This window comes from Lethenteron reissneri, chromosome 53, assembly GCF_015708825.2.
Source record: "Lethenteron reissneri isolate LAM-NWPU_2019-01 chromosome 53, ASM1570882v1, whole genome shotgun sequence".
NCBI lineage: Eukaryota > Metazoa > Chordata > Hyperoartia > Petromyzontiformes > Petromyzontidae > Lethenteron > Lethenteron reissneri.
Genome location: NC_083831.1, coordinates 10,581,686 through 10,603,747, shown reverse-complemented (window position 1 = coordinate 10,603,747; position 22,062 = coordinate 10,581,686). Strand labels below are relative to the sequence as shown.

General features: G+C 46.7%; 1 long non-coding RNA gene across 1 annotated transcript in view; it reads right to left on the bottom strand.

Moving 5' to 3' along the window:
- The window catches only part of LOC133356184 (uncharacterized), a 358,360-nt gene extending 337,312 nt beyond the window's left edge, over window positions 1-21,048 (bottom strand). The window contains exon 1 of the long non-coding RNA XR_009756819.1: window positions 21,015-21,048. This is a non-coding gene — a long non-coding RNA (uncharacterized LOC133356184). The remainder of the gene's footprint in view (window positions 1-21,014) is intronic.
- Window positions 21,049-22,062: the final 1,014 nt, after the last annotated feature.

Here is a 22,062-nt window from a genome sequence, read left to right as displayed (position 1 = left end):
CGCTAAACTGTCTGGCGCGATCGGTTTCTTTTTTCTCTTCTTGTGTCGCTCCCCGAGGCTACGAACGCCGTACTGGCAAATTCAAATTTCCACAGTAGACGTGAGTGACGGGGTTATAATGGAAAAAAAAATACATACTTTGATAAGTCCATCTTTTATTTTGTAAGAGAGATAACTCATGTTCGCTTCATTGGACGCTTTTAAAGTCCACTCTGGATCGTTATTTGTTTTTTTATCGCATCAATATATCACTCGCTGTTGATGGTTGCCGTGGCCAGGAATAGAACTCAAATTTTTGCCAGGCTCTGAGGGCAGCGTACTAACATTTAGGGCCACTGTGCATTCATCCAACACACGCGTAAGCCAACATGAATAAATTGTGGTGTATTATTATTATTATTTGTTTTATTTTTCAACCCACGTGACTTTACCGAAAGAACTAAAAACTATGGATTCCTGCAGTCACGAAAGCTTCAAATCAAGAATGAATCAATGGGTTAATGAATTAATCACGTGCATAATTCGCACGCGTATTTGCGCTTTCTCTGCCCATTTTTTTGCGCGTGTATTAGTAGAACACAACATCTATATGGGTGACAAAAATCATTACAATTCTCGTGTGTTCGAAATCTCTTTCAACAGGGACGCACTTGCACTGGTTTCGACTTGACTGAGTTTCACTCATCGGCACGTTTCGACTGCTGCCGGAGGGTGCTGCTCTACGACAGGATCTCGGCAAGGGGCCGTCCATAAATGACGTCACAAAAAGTCAGACCCCCCCTCAAATATGACGTCACAAAGCTCTGCCCCCCCGCCCCGCCCCCCAAAACCATATTTACATTTTGAAAATAAAGCATGCTTCAAATCGCTTTAAACTATTGTCATTGTAGTGCGTATTTAATGTGGCGCTGCACTCTGATGTTGTAGGAGTGTTGTTATAACAATTAGTGTTGTCATAACAATTCTATATTTATTTAAAGTTGCGCATTTTGATGTGACGTCACATTTCTCAAACAACCCCCTCCCCTCGTCACACATCGTCACAAATGTCTGACCCCCCCCCACCCCCCAGGTGCGTGACGTCATTTATGGACGGCCCCCAACCAGAATGACAACAAAGGATAAGATTTTTTTCGAATTCGGTCACGAAAAAAAACACCTCTTAGATAAATGTAACCGTAGTCGCGCTTTCGCGACCAATATCATCCGTATACAGTTTTTTTGGCGTTAGATCGCGTACATATATAAATGTGTCGTTAAACCCGGCACCACCCGACACAGCCAATTAGTAAGGTTTGTCCCGTAAACAGAACGTGCCAAATCGTTACGAGTACAGCAACATCGGTGTGTTGGAGAGCAAATCCACAACATTGACGATCTGAGTGCGACGTTGCGCCAGATGTGGCTGTCGCCTGATGATGCACGTTGTAATTACTTGTGATTTACTGGTAAATCTTGTCGCTTTGCTCTCCAACACACCGATGTTGCTGTACTAAGTCACCAAAATCACCGTTGTGCTTTTCGAATTTCAAGAGCCGCAAGAGCAGACTGCAGCGTATCATCCGCACTGCTGAGAAGGTGATTGGCTGCAATCTGCCTACCCTTGAGGACCTGCACACCCCGAGGACCCTGAGGCAAGCGAGGAAGATTGTGGCCGATTCCTCTCACCCTGGACACTCTCTCTGTTCCAGCTACTCCCCTCCGGCAGAAGGCTGCGGTCCATCAGGACCAAAACCTCACGTCATAAAAAATTTACCCGTAAAAACAAAGTTTTTCACTCTAAATCCTTTATATGCGTGGCGGCTAGAGTCCTCTCGTCCTCTGGCTTGAGATGGCTGCCACCTATGGGTCAGATGATTGTCTGCCAGCATTAAGCAATTGCTAATTAAGCAATTGGTAATTAAATATGTTCCCTAAACATTTTCCACACAACGAGTCTGTGTGGAAAATGTCAGCTCGATTGGATCACGGGAAGTGGGTTAAAAAACGACCGAAAGATTTGCACGGTCGTAAGCAAGCAAGCACGCAAGCACGCAAGCAAGCAAGCAAGCGAACTTAATATAAAGGATTTAAAAACAGTTTCTTCCCATCCGCTGTTGGCCTCTTTAACAAGGCCAAGGGCTTAAAATTACTTTTACACTTAAAATGACTTTTACACTTACTGTAACATTGTATCTACATAATTACACCTTGCCATATTTACAACGTGTTACCTTATTTGTATTTTTGTATTTTAAGATTGTATATTACGGCTAATTCACATTTTATATGGTATACTTATTCTAAATTTTACATACTTTAGCCCCTTAGTATTAGTTAGACTTTGTAACTTTAGTATAGTTAGACTGTATACCACTTATTTAAGTTTTAAGATTGCTACATGTTGAATGTATGCACCTTCCTGCCAAAGTAAATTCCTTGTCTGTGCGAACTTTCATGGCGAATAAAACCCTTTCTGATTCTGATTCCCGACCCCGCTGGCTCTACGGCAAGAGCCGCCAGCTGCCATTCCACGCGATAAATGTGGTTCGTAACAACCGCACAGCAGAAGCGAGTGGATTTCTGCTGCCTCGGCAAAAAATTATCGCGGTGAAAATAAATAACAAAACCATTAACCTACCTCGGTTTTTTTTTTTACGCCGAAGAATTTAGCTGAAGCAGTAAAATAAAAGCAACAAAAAAAATAACCACACGGCAAAAAAACCGGGGGTAAATGTTCGGCACTTAAAATGGTTCCCCCTTGGCCGAAAGATTCGCGGAACGTTTCGTTAATTTACGTGCAGCAGTAACAGCCCCCCAGTGTTAAAGTGCAGCAGTGACAGCCCCCCAGTGTTGATGTGCAGCAGTGACAGCCCCCCCCAGTGTTGATGTTCAGCAGTCACAGCCCCCCAGTGTTGATGTTCAGCAGTCACAGCCCCCCAGTGTTGAGGTGCAGCAGTGACAGCCCCCCCAGTGTTGACGTGCAGCAGTCACAGCCCCCCTGTGTTGAGGTGCAGCAGTGACAGCCCCCCAGTGTTGATGTGAAGCAGTGACAGCCCCCAGTGTTGATGTGCAGCAGTCACAGCCCCCCAGTGTGGATGTGCAGCAGTGACAGCCCCCCAGTGTTGATGTGCAGCAGTCACAGCCCCCCAGTGTGGATGTGCAGCAGTCACAGCCCCCCAGTGTGGATGTGCAGCAGTGACAGCCCCCCAGTGTTGATGTGCAGCAGTCACAGCCCCCCAGTGTGGATGTGCAGCAGTCACAGCCCCCCAGTGTTGATGTGCAGCAGTCACAGCCCCCCAGTGTGGATGTGCAGCAGTGACAGCCCCCCAGTGTTGATGTGCAGCAGTGACAGCCCTCCAGTGTCGATGTGCAGCAGTCACAGCCCCCCAGTGTTGATGTGCAGCAGTGACAGCCCTCCAGTGTCGATGTGCAGCAGTCACAGCCCAGCTAGGGAAGTGGAGGTCATTCTGGCAGCAGTTGCATGAGCAGAGCAACTGCAGGGCTGCACCTTTCACCTTCCAGCGTGATGCAACCATTTTACATTCTACGGCGAAACACGCGAAAATGCAGTCACGGGCCCGTGTACGTGCGCACACACACACAGAAACACGCTGTGTTAATTATCACAAAAACACGGCTTAGAGATCCGTTTACAGTTTCCAGCGAATGTGCCTCGAGGTGGCCGTTTGAGTTCCTTTGTGCACGGAATCCCAGGCCATGCCCTCCTACTGAGAATGGGATCCTTCACACGTTTCACGTTCCTGACGCATCTCTCGCACTTTTATTTATATTCTATTTGTGAGAGCGTTCAAAGCTGCATCTACTGGACATTTGTGAAAAGAGCTTCATAGATCATCGGTTTGGGCGCCATTGTGGCGAGGTGTTAACTACCTCGCCTGGTATGCAGGAGGTCGTGCGTTCGATCCTGACCCTGACGATGCCTGCTGTATATTTGGAGTCTGCGTCTCTCTCTCATCATCATCATCATCACAGTGGCTAGGAGATGTTAACTACCTCGCCTGGTATACAGGAGGTCGTGTGTTCGATCCCGACCCTGACACCTGTTGTATATTTGTAGTTTGTGTGTCTGTCTCCCCGTGGTCGCGTGGATATTTCTCCTGGTCCTCCGGGATTTCCCTTCACATTTAGAATCAACATCAGGCGTTTAAGAGTATGTGACTGCTATCAATTCCCACGTGATGATAAGCCGCTTCGCTGGGCTATCATTTGTGATAGGCAGGTTTCTTCTGAGAACGAGATATATAGCTCAGTGTGCCTTACCTGGTAAAATGAAAAATAGTTGAAAGTTTCGTTTAGGATTCCTCCAGTATAAAATATTCCGATTCTGATATATCGTGCCAGAGGATCGCCGAATATGAATCTTTTCTGGATTTGAAGCTTTCGTGACCGCAGGAATTACTCTTTGGTTCTTTCGGTAAAGTCACGTAGAAAATAGAATCAAACAATAATAGAATGCGACGTTTCGGTTGCAACACAAGCAACCATCATTCGATGAGAATAAATGATAAAACACAGACACGGAAACAACACAGGCAGACAACATGCAGAGTGTGTGTCTTTGTGTGTGTCTCTCTCTGCATGTTGCCTGCCTGTGTTGTTGCCGTGTCTGTGTTTTATCTTGGTGTGTGTCTCGCTCGGTGTGCCTTTGTGTGTATCTCTCTGCATGTGTGTCTGCCTATGGTGTTCCCGTGTCTGTGTTTTATCATTCATTCTGACCTGATGATGGTTGCTTGTGTTGCAACCACAACGTCGAAATCTAGTATTATTAGATTTGATTTTCCACGTGACTTTACCGAAAGAACCAAAGAGATGAATCTTCCCTCTTTTAATAAATATACGATCAACAACAAACACAACACACTGGCGTGTACAATAAGTGTTTTTTTAAACATATATACGAATAATTTGAAAAAATACCATTGGACGAAAACACAATGGTAAACAAGGTGGAGGAATAACAAGAAAATGTCATCATCATCACTATTACCATCACGATCCATGGGCAGAAATCCTGGAGGTGTTCACCGTCATTTGCTTCAACTTACCTCTGTTACTGTTGCAATACGCCCAATGTCGTGGCCACATTGGCATTCTTTGTGAGTCTGCGAAGCCTCCCTCTCTTTCCCGTTCCTTCCATTTTTCCGAACAACAACGACAACAACACACTTTTAATTTCAAGAAACATTACTCAGATTTATTGATTTATTGCTAAACACGTGTTTATTTTTATTAGGGGGGGTGGGAGACAGCCTCAGAAAAGAATCCGAATATTGGGGATTATTTCGCAGTGCCGCTGCTGTTACATTGGCAGTGGTGTACGAGCACAGTTCAGAAACTAAATCAGCATCTTTTAATTTATTCTGGAGGAATCCGATGACCTATAAAGCTTTATTTTCACAGGCCTCCAGTAGTGGGCACGGGTTAAGAACTTTACAACAACAAACACAGCACAACAACACCATAGGAGTGTAAAGTACAAGAAAGGTAAACACATCACCCACACACACATACAAATACAACACTAAACCATCCCAACCCTACCAGGCAAAGCCCACTGACGTATTAACTTATTGTTCAGAAGCGACATGGCGACAAATGATAGCTCAACACACTGAAGCAGTTGCGCTTTCGCTACGTGGCCCCACCTGAAGAAGGAGGCTTGTGTTGCGCCCGAAACGTCGTGATTTAATTTAGTTGTTTTTTTTATTTATTGTATTATTATTTTTTTACCTACGTGACTTTACCGAAAAAACCAAAGAGTATGAATCCTTGCAGTCACGAAAACTTCAAATCTAGAAATACTCAACAAATTAGGCCATCATTTGGACATTCATAGCAGCCAAATTGTCTAAATTCGCGAAATGCATGAGAATAGGTTTTCCTCTTTTTTTCTGGCAACAAAACAGTTGTGTTAAGATGTTAAAACACCAAACTGAAACCTTTTACAAAGAATCAGGTCTGCATTAACCACAATGCTTGCGGTCCGAATGCAAACAAAACACATCCTCTGATCATATATGCATTGTCTTTGAAACTGATTGATCCACACCAGTTTCAGTTTCGTGTTCTAACATCTTAACACCTGTTGTGTTGCCAGAAAAAAAGTGGAAAACCTATTTTCATATTTTGGTTCTGGCAAAGGAGGTCCCATGATGTCCAAACGCATGTTTCTAAATGTGGAGGGGAAAACAGGAGGCCCCGGAAAAAAAATCCACAACAACAACAAGCCAACACATTTGTGAATAATTTATCTGAGTTTGTTTTGCTTTGTTACACAGTTGGTCCCGTGTTATTTTTGTTGTTGCCAGCTGACCGTGGCTGCTTTAAAAGCGAGATTAAGTGATGCTGGATGGCTGAAATGGCGAGGGGTGACTGGCATGGTGTGCGATAAGACGGTGCCAGTTTGGTTGAAGGGAAAATTATATAGTGTAGTGTATAGTGTAGTGTATAGTGTAGTGTATAGTGTAGTGTATAGTGTAGTGTATAGTGTAGTGTATAGTACAAGACGGTGGTGAAGCCGGTGCTGTTGTATGGGGCCCAGTGCTGGGTCACAAGAAAGAGGGCGGACCAAGCTACAGTATGTCAGTCACAGAGATGAGGACGTTGCGGTGGATGTTGGGTTCAACAAGTAAGGATAACGTGAGAAATGAAGAACTGAGAAGAAGACTCAAGGTGGTAGACATCACAGAGAAGATGAGAGAGAGAGAGAAAAGGCTCTGGTGTGGTTCGGTCACGTGGAGAAACAGCAGGAGCATGATGTGGGTCAGACGGTGCAAGTGATGCAATTGGAAGGAAAGAGATCAAGAGGAAGGCAGAAGAAGAGGTGGGGGGAGGGGGCGATGTGGTGCGATCGGTGACCCGAGGAGCAGAAAGAGAGATGGCGCAGGACAGGGCAGGGTGGAGAAGAAGGTTGGCAAGGAGAACGGGACAGCGCCACGTGGAAGAAGAAGAAGAAGATTAAGTGACGCTGCATTATCACGGCGGCAGCAGCAGCAGCAGCGACAACAAAACAAAGACTCAACGTGAAAAAAAATCGTCAATATTTGCAGAGAGAGCGAGCAGAGCCACGGTCCTTGCGAGTAATTTGACTGCTTGTGGAAATGTCCACGTGATGATAAAAGCCGCTTCGTCACGCTGTCAATTGTGGCGCGGTCGCTTCTGAGAAATAGCTACGGTATGAAGCTCAGTGGGCCTTGCCTGGCAATATTAACACATTCCTGCGGAGGGAGCTGGTCGGAACGTTGGGTTGCTCGGTCAATGGCCAGGGTCAACGGCGGCGTGGTGTATTCCGCAAATATGGCCGACTGTGAGGGCGGGCACAAGCCGGCGTGAGTAGGTTAAACGTTGAGTTTTATAAGGGCACCACGGGGTGACCAGCCCCTCCCCACCCAGCCCCACCCCTCCCACCCTCCACCCAGCCCCACCCTCCCCACCGAACCCCTCCCCACCCTCCCCACCCAGCCCCTCCCCACCCTCCCCACCCAGCCCATCCCCACCCTCCCCTCCCCACCCAGCCCCACCCTCCCCACCCAGCCCCTCCCCACCCTCCCTTCCCCACCCAGCCCCTCCCTTCCCACCCAGCCCCTCCCTGCACGACGGACGAACGGACACAATAATCCCCTGTGGGCTGGTGGAACCAGTGGGTTCCTACCAGTAAAACACTTAATAGTTTTAGTTCCTTCACGGGGATAGGTTTTGACGCGTGTCTCACACTTTCGTGGGAATGCACGTGTGTTGAACTTCTTTCACACAGTATGTAGCCAACCGTGCTAATCGGAGGTGCGGACGAAGGACAATGAACAAAACACAAAAAGCGGTTCTAAAGGAATGAATTTTCAATCCCGATGATTGCCAAGTGCATAGCTCCAGTGGATTGCTAAGATCGAAAAGGAGAGCGTTCCAGACGGCCGCAGAAGTGCATTTGTGACCGGGTCGCTTCTGAAACAAGAGCCGTATAGCTCAGTGGGCAAATTAGCCTGTGAAATAAAAGGGAGTCAAGTAGTAGTTAGTAAGTTAGTTAAGGAACATTGCACAACTAACAAACGAGGCGTTCCACGGCCTTAGCCAAAGCACTCGCGAATCAATGGGGGGAAATGCAACACTGCGACATTTTTGGCCGTGTCCCTTGTTCATAGCAGATACATAAATAAAAGCGGACACATTTCGATTTAAAGCTTTCGTGACTGCAGGGATTAATCTTCTTGGTTCTTTCGGTAAAGTCACGTAGAAGGGAAATAATAAAATAATTAAAATAAGACGCTGTCTCCCCGACAGACCTGGTCTTCACCTGAGGACGGCTGCTTGCGTTGTGGCCGAAACGTCGCGAGAATTATTTTATTATGTTTTCATTTTTATTATTTTATTATTTCCCTTCTACGTGACTTTACCGAAAGAAGCAAGAAGAAAAAAGCGGACAAGTTGGAGGATTTGGGATAAATGGGGACCACAATTTCAGATAGTCTGACGTCTGTCTCCTTATTTTAGAGCTAAGGATGTGTTCTGGTGCTGAGAGGCAACGGAGCGGTGTTTGTCTGCCCCCCCCCCCTCTCTCAGATACGAGAGAAGGAGCTTACGAGCGTGGCAAGTGAGAAGTGATAGGCACACTTGAATCTCATAATACGCGCATCTCATTTTCATAACACGCACACTTCATTCTGATAATACGCACTCTTCATTCTCTTTTTAAAAAAACACACTTAATTCTCATGATACGCACACTTAATTCTCATGATACGCATGCTTAAATCTCATAATGGGCACTCTTCATTCTATGAATACGCACACTTCATTATAATAATAAAAAACTTCATTATAATAAAAAAAATACTTCTTTCACATAATATACACACTTCATTCTCACGGGGGAACAAAAACAAATCTCTCCGACTTTCTATTTTTCCCCTTCCCATTCACGGATGAAACTTGAGGAACTTAAAACGTGAAAATGGAAAAAGAAAAACACGCACTTTGTGGAAATAAAATAAATATATTTTTTAAAGACGATCTTTTTTGCTGACTGACATATTTTTTTTGCCCGGTTGCAGAGTTGTCCCGTTGTGAATTCATGGAAATATAACCCAACAAAGAATAAAAGACTCCGCTGGGAAAGAGTAAAAAAGGAGAGACATTGCCCTTAATGCTGACTTATTATACGTTTTAAACTCAAGGAGAGCGTGTTGCAATGACGATACCTGAAAAATAAATATTAGCAAACCTAAAACCGTACTCAATGCATTTGCCTCCACAGCCATGTGAAGAACATTCAGACGCTGTCTTTCGGACAGCCTTGTTCTTCACCTGAGGACGGCTGCTTGCGTTGTGGCCGAAATGTCGTGAGAATTATTTTATTATGTTTTATTTTTATTATTTTATTTATAGATTATTTATTAGTTATTAATTATGTATTATTGATTGAGTTCGTTTCTCAATCTGCGTGTCCTGGTGAGGGTCGTGGAAGCAGTGTGTTGAGTAGTGGCGGTCCAGACCTCCCTTTCCCTGGCGACAGACACCAGCTCTTCCTGGAGAATTCCCCGGCGTTCCCAGGCCAGCCGAGTGACATCGTCCCACCAGCAGCAGCAGCGTGACCTGGGCAGGCCCCGAGGTCTTCCGCCCAGTGGGACGTTGCTGCTGCTGCTGCCCGGAAGAGTTCCAGGGGGAGTCTACCGGGGGGGGGGGGCATCCTTACTGGGTGCCGAACCATCTCAACTTGGCTCCTCTCAATCCGGAGGAGCAGCGGCTCGACTCTGAGGCTCTCCCTGATTACTGAGCTACTCACCCGATCACGGAGAGTGAGCCCAGAAACCATGCGGAAAAACCTCATTTCGGCACCCTTGTAACCGCGATCTCATCCTTACGTTCATGACCCAAAGCTCATGACCATAGGTGAGGATGGCAACGCAGATCGATCTGCAAACCGAGAGCTTTGTTGGAGAAATGCGATCCCGCTTCACTACCACGGAACGGTACAGCGCCCACATCACTGCAGACACCGCAACCGATCTGCCGGCCAATCTCCCGCTCCCACTTTCAATCGCTCGCAAACGGGACCCCCAGGTACTTAAACTCCTCCACTAAGGGAAGCTGTTCCCCTCCAGCCCTCACCTGGAGAGAACACTCCACCGTCCGCCGGGGGTGAACCCATGACCTCAGACTCGGAGGTGCATGTCCTCATCCCAGCCGCTCTACACTCGCCATCAAACCGTTCAAGTGCTCGCTGGAGATCACGGACTGACGCGGACAAAGAGGACCACGCCATCGACAAAAAGCAGAGACGCCACCTCCATGCCCCTGTACTGGATGCTCTCCATACCTCGGCTGCACCTTGATATCCTGTCCATGAACATCACAAACAGGAGTGGAGACGAGACGCACCCTTGGCGGAGTCCAACACCCACGGTGAACGACTTTGGTTTAACACCAAGAATGTGGACGGGTATTCTTAGGTTTTTTTCGGTAAAGTCACGTAGGTAAAAAAATGAATAAAAGTAAAATAAAAATTTAATAAAAATCACGACGTTTCGGAGGCAACAGGTTCCACCTGAAGACGGAAGCTTGTGTTGCCTCCGATGCGTCGTGATTTTTATTTAATTTTTATTTAACTTTTATTAATTTTATTTTTTTTACCTACGTGACTTTACCGAAAAAACCTAAGAATATGAATCCTTGCAGTCACGAAAGCTTCACATCTAGAAAAAAAAAAGTTTGATTTCTCTTTAGTTGGAGCACACCTTCTGGTCCCCCTTTCTTAAAAATGGACACCGACAACCCCAGTTTGCCAATCCAGAGGTACTGTACCCGCCTTCCATGCAACATCGAAGAGGCGCGTTTCACCACGACACTCCTGCGGTGTCCAGCGCTTTCAACAACTCGGAGCGGATCTCGTCACCCAGCAGCTCTGCCGCTACGCCGCAGAAGAGACTTCGGCAGCCGTGATGGATACGACCTCCCCCGCCCCCCTTCAGCTGTTTCCAGGGATGCATCCTGAGAGGAGGGCATCTCCACCGGGTTGAGGGGCTCCTCAAAGTGTTCCTTCTACCTCTCGACGATCCCCTGAGTTGAGTTCAATGTTCACGCCACCCCCTACTGACAGCAGCCTGGGCCGCGTCCTGTCGACGCCTCCTAAGGCGTTTGCCGGTCTCAAAGATCTTCTTGGTTCTTTCGGTAAAGTCACGTAGAAGGGAAATAATAAAATAATAAAAATAAAACATAATAAAATTATTCTCACGACGTTTCGGCCACAACGCAAGCAGCCGTTCTCAGGTGAAGAACAGGTCTGTCGGAAAGACAGCGTCTGACAGGTGAAGAACAGGTCTGTCGGAAAGACAGCGTCTGTCTTTCCGACAGACCTGTTCTTCACCTGAGGCTGCTTGCGTTGTCTTTCTGACAGACCTGTTCTTCACCTGAGAACGGCTGCTTGCGTTGTGGCCGAAACGTCGTGAGAATTGTATTTTTTTATGTTTTATTTTTATTATTTTATTATTTCCCTTCTACGTGACTTTACCGAAATAACCAAGAAGATGAATCCCTGCAGTCACGAAAGCTTTAAATCGAAGGTCTCAAAGATGTTCAAGTTTGCGAGAACATCTTTGAGGCTGCCCGGTAGTTCCTCTCCGTGGCCTCCCCCGCTCCGGGCTTTTGCTTCGGCGACTGCTACCGCTGCCGCCCTCTTGGCAAGCCGGTACCTCTCAATCGAGTCGGGAGACCTTTCACCCCCCCCCCCCCCCCGAGCAACAGCTCGGAAAACCTCAAACTTCAACTTGAAGAAGTATTATTGAACGAGCGACGAGTTCGTGAATGACGTGGCGACGAGGCGACGTGAGGACGACGGCGGCGCGACGTCGCAAGGGGCGCAGCGCTTCACACCGCCACGGGGTCGGGGGAGGCATGCACAAGGCACGCGATCTCATTGCCTTGGCCCACAAAAAGGGTCCGGCCGTCCGGCGCTGGCTTTATTGCGGCCAAGATTTGGGCATTCGTTTGACCGATGCGGTCAGTTCCCGATAGGATAATCATTTATATTGCATCACCTCCACGACAGTTGTACGTATGCTTTATTGCGGCCAAGATTTGGGCATTCGTTTGACCGATGCGGTCAGTTCCCGATAGGATAATCATTTATATTGCATCACCTCCACGACAGTTGTACGTATGCTTTATTGCGGCCAAGATTTGGGCATTCGTTTGACCGATGCGGTCAGTTCCCGATAAAATAATCATTTATATTGCATCACCTCCACGACAGTTGTACGTATGCACCTACGGTATGTTGAACTTCTTTCATACCGTACCTAGCCAACCGTGCCCATCGGACGTGGTTGCACTGGCGCGGCCACCGGCGACGCACGCCCGGTGGGTTTTCTCCGCAACCGCATTCGCAGATCGGCGGCGGAGTCCTCCATCGTTCGATCTGTGGAGGAATTCTCTCCCCGCGCCTTCTGCCCTCCGCGTGTTGTCGCTGGGACGCCGTCGAGAGCGTTTGCCACGGTGGTCGGCGGGTGCGGCGGCAGAGAGAGAAAGCCCCTGTGCTCATTTTCAGCGGCGGAATAATGATCGTCGGAGAGAGAATTAATTTTGGAAGGTTTTTTTTTAAACCTCCTTCGCCGATACCCATTTCCATTTTACTTGAACGCGGCGTATTTCTTCTTAGCTCTTCACGCACCGCTTTGGTTATCGCGCGCTCGTGCACGGCACGCACAAGTTGCACGGCATTTATCAAACGTGACATCGCAGGAAACAAACGTGCATTCTCAACGTAGCCCAGCATTTAGGAAAAAGAAAACGGATTGCTTCAATTAGTGACCATAAATCATTCTTGTTTTTTTGGGGGGGGGGTAACAATGCTTAAAAATGCACGCGACCTCACCGCGCCTCCCAACTCCGCGCCCCCCCCCCCCTCCCCCACATTTTTTAACGGCGTACCAAGTCGTATCCCACCAGGGGGGATTAACATTAATTTGGGAAATTTCTGCTGCTGGGCAGACTGGACGAATTGGAGGCCATTCCTTTTGGGAAATCACCAAAGTACTGGGACGCCGCATTCTGTGAGCCACGCAAAGCGAACAAGTCGCCCCACGTGTTTCATAGCGTGAGCGCTGAGCGAAAATTATTCAAAACGTTTTGCCAACGTAGTGAGAGATATATTTTTTTTATTTAGCCTCAAAAGTTTGTGTGAGTGGGGGGGGGGGGCGGTGGGATCAGATCCCAAATTTTTTTTTCATCCTGAACTATTTCCTGTCCGTGCTTGGTGAAAAGTCATGCACGAAATCATCATAGGCCGAGTGTCACTGCGATATTGGTGGGGGGGAGGCAGGGGTTCGCTTTGTCCCTCACATGAGGATTCGCGGGTGCATATAATCGATTGATTTATTGTTATCTTTATTGTAAACTACTGAAAATAATTTCGTAAAGTTGTCCAGTTTGGGAGGAGCGTTACCTCCCCGTGCCCCCCCCCCTTTGCACCTCCCCCGTGCCCCTCCCCCCCCTTGCCCCCCCCCCCCCGTGCCCCCGTAAACTCCAAAACATGCACAGAATGCATTTTTTAAAGGTATTGACATTGTTTGCAGTGGCTATTATTTTTTAATTAAATTAACGTTTTTATTATTCAACTGGCTTGCTTGTCCATCCTCGGATGGAAGCTGTATTATTTACGAAAAAATTGAGCAGAGTATAACTGTATATCTTGTGTTAATTTAATGGCAGTGAATCTTGCACGAAAGTACGTCATAAAACACTTCACTGCAGTTCAATGTAGCACTGATAACTGACCTTCAAGTCACTTGATACAGCAATCGTGACGGAAACTTGTGTTGCCTCCGAAACGTCGTGATTTTTATTTTATTTTTATTTTACTTTATTAATTTTAATTGTATTTTTTTTACCTACGTGACTTTACCGAAAAACCCTAAGAATTTATTGAATTATCCACACACAATACTCGTGGTGAACTTGCAAACAAACATGCTCTCACTCTGTGCTTCTTTCGACGCGACTTTACCGAAAGAACCAAAGAGTAATTACTGCAGTAACGAAAGCTTCAAATCAAACATGCTCTGATAATATCATACATGCGTTGTCTTTGAAACTGATTGGTCTACACCAGAGGCAGCTTTCTTTATGACCTTGTCTCACCAGTGTTAGAACAGAGAACGCCATAAAGGTCCCATGATCAAAATAGATGTTCCATAACGTAAGTTGGCCTGTAAACATAATTATTTTAAATCCTGCCCGCGGCTAACATCATTCGTGAGTGATATTTTAACCAATCCTGGGTCCCTCATTCACCAGCCCGCATTGAACCAGCGTGGTGAAGGATGGTCAAACAATCTCTACGGCCTACACGGCATGAGAAATTGTATGGCAATGCAGTACAACCCCTGCTGTATTGACTCTTCATCAATACAACCTGGAGATTGTCTAGTAAAGGCCATCACACAAAAGTGTACTCCTGGCCACAGATCTCAAGGTGACATGTTAAATACCTCGCCTGGTATACAGGAGGTCGTGGGTTCGATCCCGACCCCGACGCCTGTTGTTGTATTTCTGGTGTTTCTCTCTCTCCGAGGTCGCGTGGGTTTTGCTCCGGCTCCTCCGGTTTTCCCCTCCACGTTTAGAAACAACGTCACGCGTTCAGAACATTTGGCTGCTTTAAATGTCCACGTGATGATATCAACCATTTCGTTGAGCTATCATGTGTGAAAAAGAGCTACATCGCAGCTCAGTGGAGCCTTACCTGGTAAAATAAAAAATAAAATACGATCTTATATTTACTTGTAAATTCCATCTCTAGCGCCGCCCACTTACCCATGGTTGTACCCACCTCAAACCTGTATAACCTTTGGCTGCAGTAGCTATCACACTACATTTCTTCCTGCCTCAGCAGTCCGCCTGCTGTACATTTTTCACCTGAAGACGATTGCTTGTGTTGCAATCGAAACGTCGTGATCTTTTATTATTTTATTATTTTTTCTATCTACGCGACTTTACCGAAAGACCCAAAGAGTATGAATTCATGCAGTCACGAAAGCTTTAAGTCAAGATAAAAAAATAAAATGTTTTAATAATTTAGATTCACGTGTTTAAGTATCCGTTAAGCCAAATATGCGCTCTCGGCTCATTGCCTCGAGCGAGTAAACATTTGGCAAAACGTGCGCGGCGAATGTGTCGCGTTTCAACAAAGTTTATGGGGGGGGGGGGGGGGGTTGGACGTCTGCTCGTGCACAAAAAATAAATTTCCACCTCTTCATTAAATAAAGCTTCGTCTCTCCCCAAGGCCTTGCCATGAAGTACAAACTTTCTGCTTTGCAATCAGAAAACTTGCAAAAAATGAAATATTTGGCCGTGAGTAAATTTGAGTTGTTATTCAATTTGAAGCTATTAATGCTAGCCATCACTAGTTAGATATAATGTTTAACACGCACTGTAGGTGTGTGTGTACGTCGGACTTCTTTCACACCGTACGTAGCCAACCGTGCTAATCGGAGGTGCGGGGGAAGGACAACAACACGAAACACAACTGCACGTTATTTGACAACACAATTGCTATTGTAATTTTTTGGAAATATGACAAAGCATTTGGATTTGTACGGCCCCTAAAGGGGGCAATGGTGTTGGCAGTCGTTCGAGAAGAGCACTGCGCTCTGAACGCAGCTACGAACCGAGTTTGATTGCTGGCCGTGGCTAACGAGAGCGGTGGTGAAATCTGCAACGATTCGGTACCACCTGCCTCCCCGTCCCCCATGCCACCAGCCCAATACAGACCGGCACGATGAAGTTGTGGCCAAACAACGGACGCAACGAGTGGAGGAGGGCCTTCACCCAGTGCCGGATTATCCTCGTAGCAACAGTAGCTGCATATGCTACGGGCCCCGCACTTCCAAGGGCCCCGCGCTAAATGCTTTCAAGCTATCAATTCCGGTTCAGTGATTCTGTACTTGCTCTATTACTCTAGTACTATACTGCCTTCAACTTTTACGAACGACTGGGCGCTTAAGGTTAGCGATTTGTCGAATTATCTGGCTGTATAGCAAATGAAAAAATACAATTACTTTACTATGCAAGTTAAAAATGTATGTGTTTAATATTTCCGTGTTTTTTTTTATTTAGGCCCCCTTTATAACATATGCTACAGACCTCGCATTAGCTTAATCCGGCACTGCCTTCACCTAGCGGTCGACTGACAGAGGGCTGCAAAGTAAATACAAAAAATAAATACGGGGTCTCTGTACTCCTATAACGCGGTGGTAGTTGCGTTGACGAAGAACAAATAATACAATAAATGCTTTATAATGTGGTATAAAGCACAGTCCGCGATAACACGTGAGATGCGCACGCAGGCTAAACAAAGAGCGTGGAAGGGTGGGCTAAAATGCCCTCTGGAGGGTGCACCCCACTGCCCGAGGCCCTTCTGCCAGCAGTGGCGTGAGCGAAGCAATTGCAGGGCTGCGTCTTTGCCATTTACCCGAATCCTTGGCTGGTCAGACGGCACTATGGGAACAGCGCTCGCATCGCCGCGGGAAGGTGAAAAGTTTGAATTCGAAGTCGGGCGTCAACAGCCCATTATCAGCATCCTTCTGGGGCAAATAAAACGAATACCATTTTGTAGAGACGCGGGGCCCTCCCCATGGAAATGTGGAATTTCCACCACTCGTTTATGAGGCCTCCAATGCAGACGCCTGGCGCCGTGATGCTCAATTTAGCAGAAACACATTTTCCATTTTTTTTAAACGCAATAACATAACACATCGTGACATTTGTGAGAAAAAGGATAGTCTGATTTAATATTTTAAGGAAATGTCAAAAAAATTATAAATAGGAATTTACGAAATGTTCCCAACAGGGCCCAGCTGGATTGTGAGGACTTGGGGGAGGGCCTTCATCCAGCAGTGGATTGACCAAGACCGCCAGTGCTGATGAGGGCCCTCCTGATATCATTTTTAGATACTATTCATGGTACAGCCCTTTTATAAATCCACTGCTGGATGAGGGCCTCCCGATTTACTGTGGGTCGGTGAAGGAGGGGAGCATAAACATGGGAGCATAGAAGTACAGTAAAACAATTGATTTTGCTGTATGGTAGCGCACTCTGCCCCTACCACTAAGTAATGCAGCCTATACGCACCTGTTTGTGCATGGCGATTGCCCATCCAAGTATTATCCAAGCTCACCCCTGCTAAGCTTCCGAGAACTGACCAAGCTAAAAGACATTTCAATGAGGTTTGGTCATAGGCAAGATACTAAAGGAACAATATCAATGCCCTTTGTTAATTCAGGAAAGCCTCAGTGAGTCACAGTACTATTTTGCAGGAGAGTCCAGCATTTTAGACGTTGAGTCAATCCGATTTACGATCGTCTTGAGACTCAGCATGGCTTTACTGGATTTAATAAAGGCCTTGTGTACAGTTTTTTTTAAATGCGTCTTTTTTTTAATGCGTCTTTTTTTTTAATGCGTCTTTTTTTTTAATGCGTCTTTTTTTTAAAATGCGTCTTTTTTTTAATGCGTCTTTTTTTTAATGCGTCTTTTTTTTTAAATGCGTCTTTTTTTTTAAATGCGTCTTTTTTTTTAATGCGTCTTTTTTTTTAATGCGTCTTTTTTTTTAAATGCGTCTTTTTTTTAAATGCGTCTTTTTTTTAATGCGTCTTTTTTTTTAATGCGTCTTTTTTTTTAAATGCGTCTTTTTTTTAATGCGTCTTTTTTTTAATGCGTCTTTTTTTTTAAATGCGTCTTTTTTTTTAAATGCGTCTTTTTTTTTAATGCGTCTTTTTTTTTAATGCGTCTTTTTTTTTAAATGCGTCTTTTTTTTTAATGCGTCTTTTTTTTTAATGCGTCTTTTTTTTTAATGCGTCTTTTTTTTTAATGCGGGGCAATTGCTTGCACAGGCAGTCCTGATTCCAGTGGCGGAAAATAAATTCATAACAGTCACCAGTGTCTCCGTGAGACAGCTACTGTGTAAACCGCCCATATATAAACACAAGGAGCTCCTCCTGCAAAGCCCTACAGGCTGGTTTGGAAAGTGCTGTCCGCGAGCGCCTATTAAAGCCTGCCCAATTCTCAAGTTGGAGTTATGACCAGCACCGAAGCACAGCCACCTTTGTCTCCCCGCAGTGCTGACGCTTACATACCTAACCAAGTGCTCATTTAACACCGAGTCGATCTAGGGTAGACCCAGCAGGGCCGGATTAAGGTTTTAGGGGCCGTCCGTAAATGACGTCACGCGATTTTGGACGATTTTTGATCCCCCCCCCCCTCGTCACACGGCGTCACAAAAAGTCAGACCCCCCTCAAATATGACGTCACAAAGCTCTGCCCCCTCCCCAAATAAAACATGCTTCAAATCGCTTTAAACTATTGTCATTGTAGTGCGTATTTAATGTGGCGCTGCGCTCTGATGTTGTAGAAGAAAACATTTATTAAAAAGTCTATTTAATTAAGTAGAACGTGTTGTCTATATTTATTTAAAGTTGAGTGGTGTTAGGTGTTTGGGTGACTCGGAGGTCAGAGTGCCCTGCTGGGGTTAACATCTGGCTGTTCTTACAACTCATCATTAAATCGGATGCTGAAATTGTGGTCTCAGCCCCGTCACCGATGAATGAACGAACGATAACAACCATCGCATTCGGTTCGCTTTTGCACTTCATTTTGATAAAATCCAGCTGCGTGGAAGGGGTGTCACTCGGAGTTAGCTCTGTGGTATCAACTTCCGAGGGGCCGTTCTCCCAACATTAAGGGTGAGAGATCCGTCACGATTCTTCGTGGCCTGTGACGACGCGACGCCGGAAAGGACAATCGGCAGAATAACAACAACAACATCAGCATCAGCAAGGATGAGAGAACGCGCTTTCACTTGAGACACATCTCTCGCGCGCCGTGTAGCTGCCGGGGTAACAGGCAAGTTTGCGGGTCGTGTTTGTATGTTGAGACCTCTAAGACGCATTTGTCCTACGATTTCTTGGGCAAGTGAGCGAGTTTCGGTCGATGAATCCAGCCGCCGAGAGCACGGTGGCTAGGAGATGTTAATACTCTTAGGTTTTTTCGGTAAAGCCACGTAGGTAAAAATAAAAAATAAAATAAAAATAATAGAAATACAATTATCAATCACGACGTTTCGGAGGCAACACAAGTCTCCGTCATCAGGTGGGGCCGTCACAGCCAGATTTACTGTATCAAGTGAGTAAATATAGCTGTGACGGTCCCACCTGATGACGGAGATTTGTGTTGCCTCCGAAACGTCGTGATTTATAATTTTATTTCTATTATTATTTCTATTATTTTTATTTTATTATTTATTATTTATTTTTACCTACGTGACTTTACCGATAAAAACCTAAGAGTATGATTCCTTGCAGTCACGAAAGCTTCAAATCTAGAAGGAGATGTTAACTACCTCGCCTGGTATACAGGAGGTCGTGGGTTCGATCCCAACCCAGGCACCTGCTGAATATTTGTAAGGCCCGCTCAGCTATGTAGATCTTTCTCATAAGCGACCTGGCCACACACCATAGCTCGCCGTAGTGGCTTATCGCGTGGACATGTATAGCAGCCAAATATTCCGAGCGAATGTTTCTAAATGCGGAGCGATACACCAGAGGGCCCGGAGAAAGATCCACGCGACCACGGGGAGAGAGACACGCAAACTCCAAATATACAGCTGGCGCCAGGGTCGGGATCGAACAGACGTCCTCCTCCACATCAAACGTGGGAGTTAACATCTCGTCACCATGCAAACTCCAAATATACAGCAGGCGTCAGGGTCGGGACCGAACCCACGACCTCCTGTATACCAGGCGAGGTAGTTGACATCTCGTCACCGCTGATGTTGACGGCCGTGAGTGGGAACAAACTCGGGTCGTCGGGTTCGTAGCACAGTGTGCTAATCCACTACGCCACCACTCCCCTCCTCCTCCCCCCCACACAGACAAGATAACCCGCATAGCCTTAACAGACACACACGTGTACACATGTACACACACATACACACGTGAAGTGTAGTCACAGTAACCACACAACACTCACGGACGCGAGCGCAAGTGGAGATGACAACGCACACGTCGGTAGGTACACAGACATGATCCCCTTTGATGGGGGGTGGTGGTGCTGGTGATGCTGGTGGTGGTGCGAGATTGAAGATACAGCCTTAGGTGGGAGGGGGGGCACACTGAAGCAAGATCATGTCAACCGCCAGAACAGCTTTAGAGGACCAACTTGTTCTGCTCCATTGAGCAAAACGTCTGTCCGCGCGACGGAGCGTGGCGATGCGCAGAGTGCATTCCTTTGAAGAGGGGGGGGGGAGCGTTTAGGGGTTTTCAACAACAGCGAGATGTTCCACGAGCCCAGTCGCTCCAGCAGGCCGCGTGGCAATCTGTACCCTCGTTCGGCGAGATGTCAGCCAAGGGCCGTCCGTGCGTTTAGATTTTTTTTAGATTATTTTGCTGTTCTAAATTTTCACCTGATAAGCCACTTTGTTGAGCTACCACTTGTGGACAGGTCGATTCTGAAAAATAAGTTAATAGCTCAGTGGGCTTTAGCTAATAACATACTTTGGAGCGCTGTCTTTCCGACAGCCCTATTCTTAACCTGAGGTGATTTGTTGACCTTTCCTGAACGTTGCGCTCCTATCGTGCTGATTGCATCGTTGGTTGTGGCAACGTTCTGATCCCGTCCCACCTATTGGACGTACGTGAACAAGTAAATCCGTAAAAACAAAGTTTTTCACTCTAAATCTTTTATATGCGTGGCGGCTAGAGTCCTCTCGTCCTCTGGCTTGAGATGGCTGCAATCTATGGTTCAGATGAATGCCTGCCAGTATTAAGCAATTGGTAATTAAATATTTAATTTGTTTTCCATAAACAGTGTAAAATTTTGGAAAAAAAATTTCACGAAAATTAATTGTCACACACAACGAGTCTGTGTGGAAAATGTCAGCTCGATTGGATCACGGGAAGTGGGTTAAAAAACGAGCGAAATATTTGCACGGTCGTAAGCAAGCAAGCAAGCACGCAAGCACGCAAGCAAGCACGCAAGCAAGCACGCAAGCAAGCAAGCAAGCGAACTTAATATAAAGGATTTAAAAAGAGCTTTACAGCTCATAGGATTCCTCCCGCAGTGTAAGTCGCTTGCGCGCGTCACGGTGGCGTCTCTCTTCGACTTATATCCCCACGCACGCGCAAATACTTTCGGTATCTCTCTGCAGGCGCGCTCCCGGCTCTCACGCGCGCGCGCACGAACGCTTCACGCAACTCGTAAACACTCGCTGCGAAGACTCTCTCACCTGGGTTCAACCGCGCTACAAATGAGTTCACGTAAGCGGTGTGAGCGTCTGAGTGTCTGCTGCTGTGGTTGGTGTCCTGTACAGCGCGTTGAGGTCCTTGAATTGTTATGAGTATTATTACTGGACGTCTGTGAAACGACTGGACATTTCAAACTGGACCATTTCAAACATTTTGAAACAGCAGCAAACCATGCTGTCCCACCTGATGACGGACGCTTGTGTTGCGCCAGAAACGTCGTGATTTATTTTATACCTACGTGACTTTACCGAAAGGACCAAAGAGTATGGATTCCAGCAGTCACGAAAGCTTCAAATCAAGATTGACTGGATATCTGTGAAAAATAACTTTCTAGCTCATCGGACTCCTCCAGTATGAAACACATTCCTGCGGAGGGAGCTGGTAGGAACGTTGGGTTGCTCGGTCAATGGCCAGGGTCAACGGCGGCGTGGTGTATTCCGCAATATGCCCGACTGTGAGGGCGGGCACAAGCCGGCGTGAGTAGGTTAAACGTTGAGTTTTATAAGGGCACCACGGTGTGACCAGCCCCTCCCCACCCAGCCCCACCCCTCCCACCCCCCACCCAGCCCCACCCTCCCCACCCAGCCCCACCCTCCCCACCCAGCCCTCCCCTCCCCACCTGGCCCCTCCCCACCCTCCCCACCCAGCCCCTCCCCACCCTCCCCACCCAGCCCCTCCCCACCCTCCCCTCCCCACCCAGCTCCACCTTCCCCACCCAGCCTTTCCCCACCCTCTCCTCCTCATCCAATCCCTCCCTGCACGACGGACGGACACAAT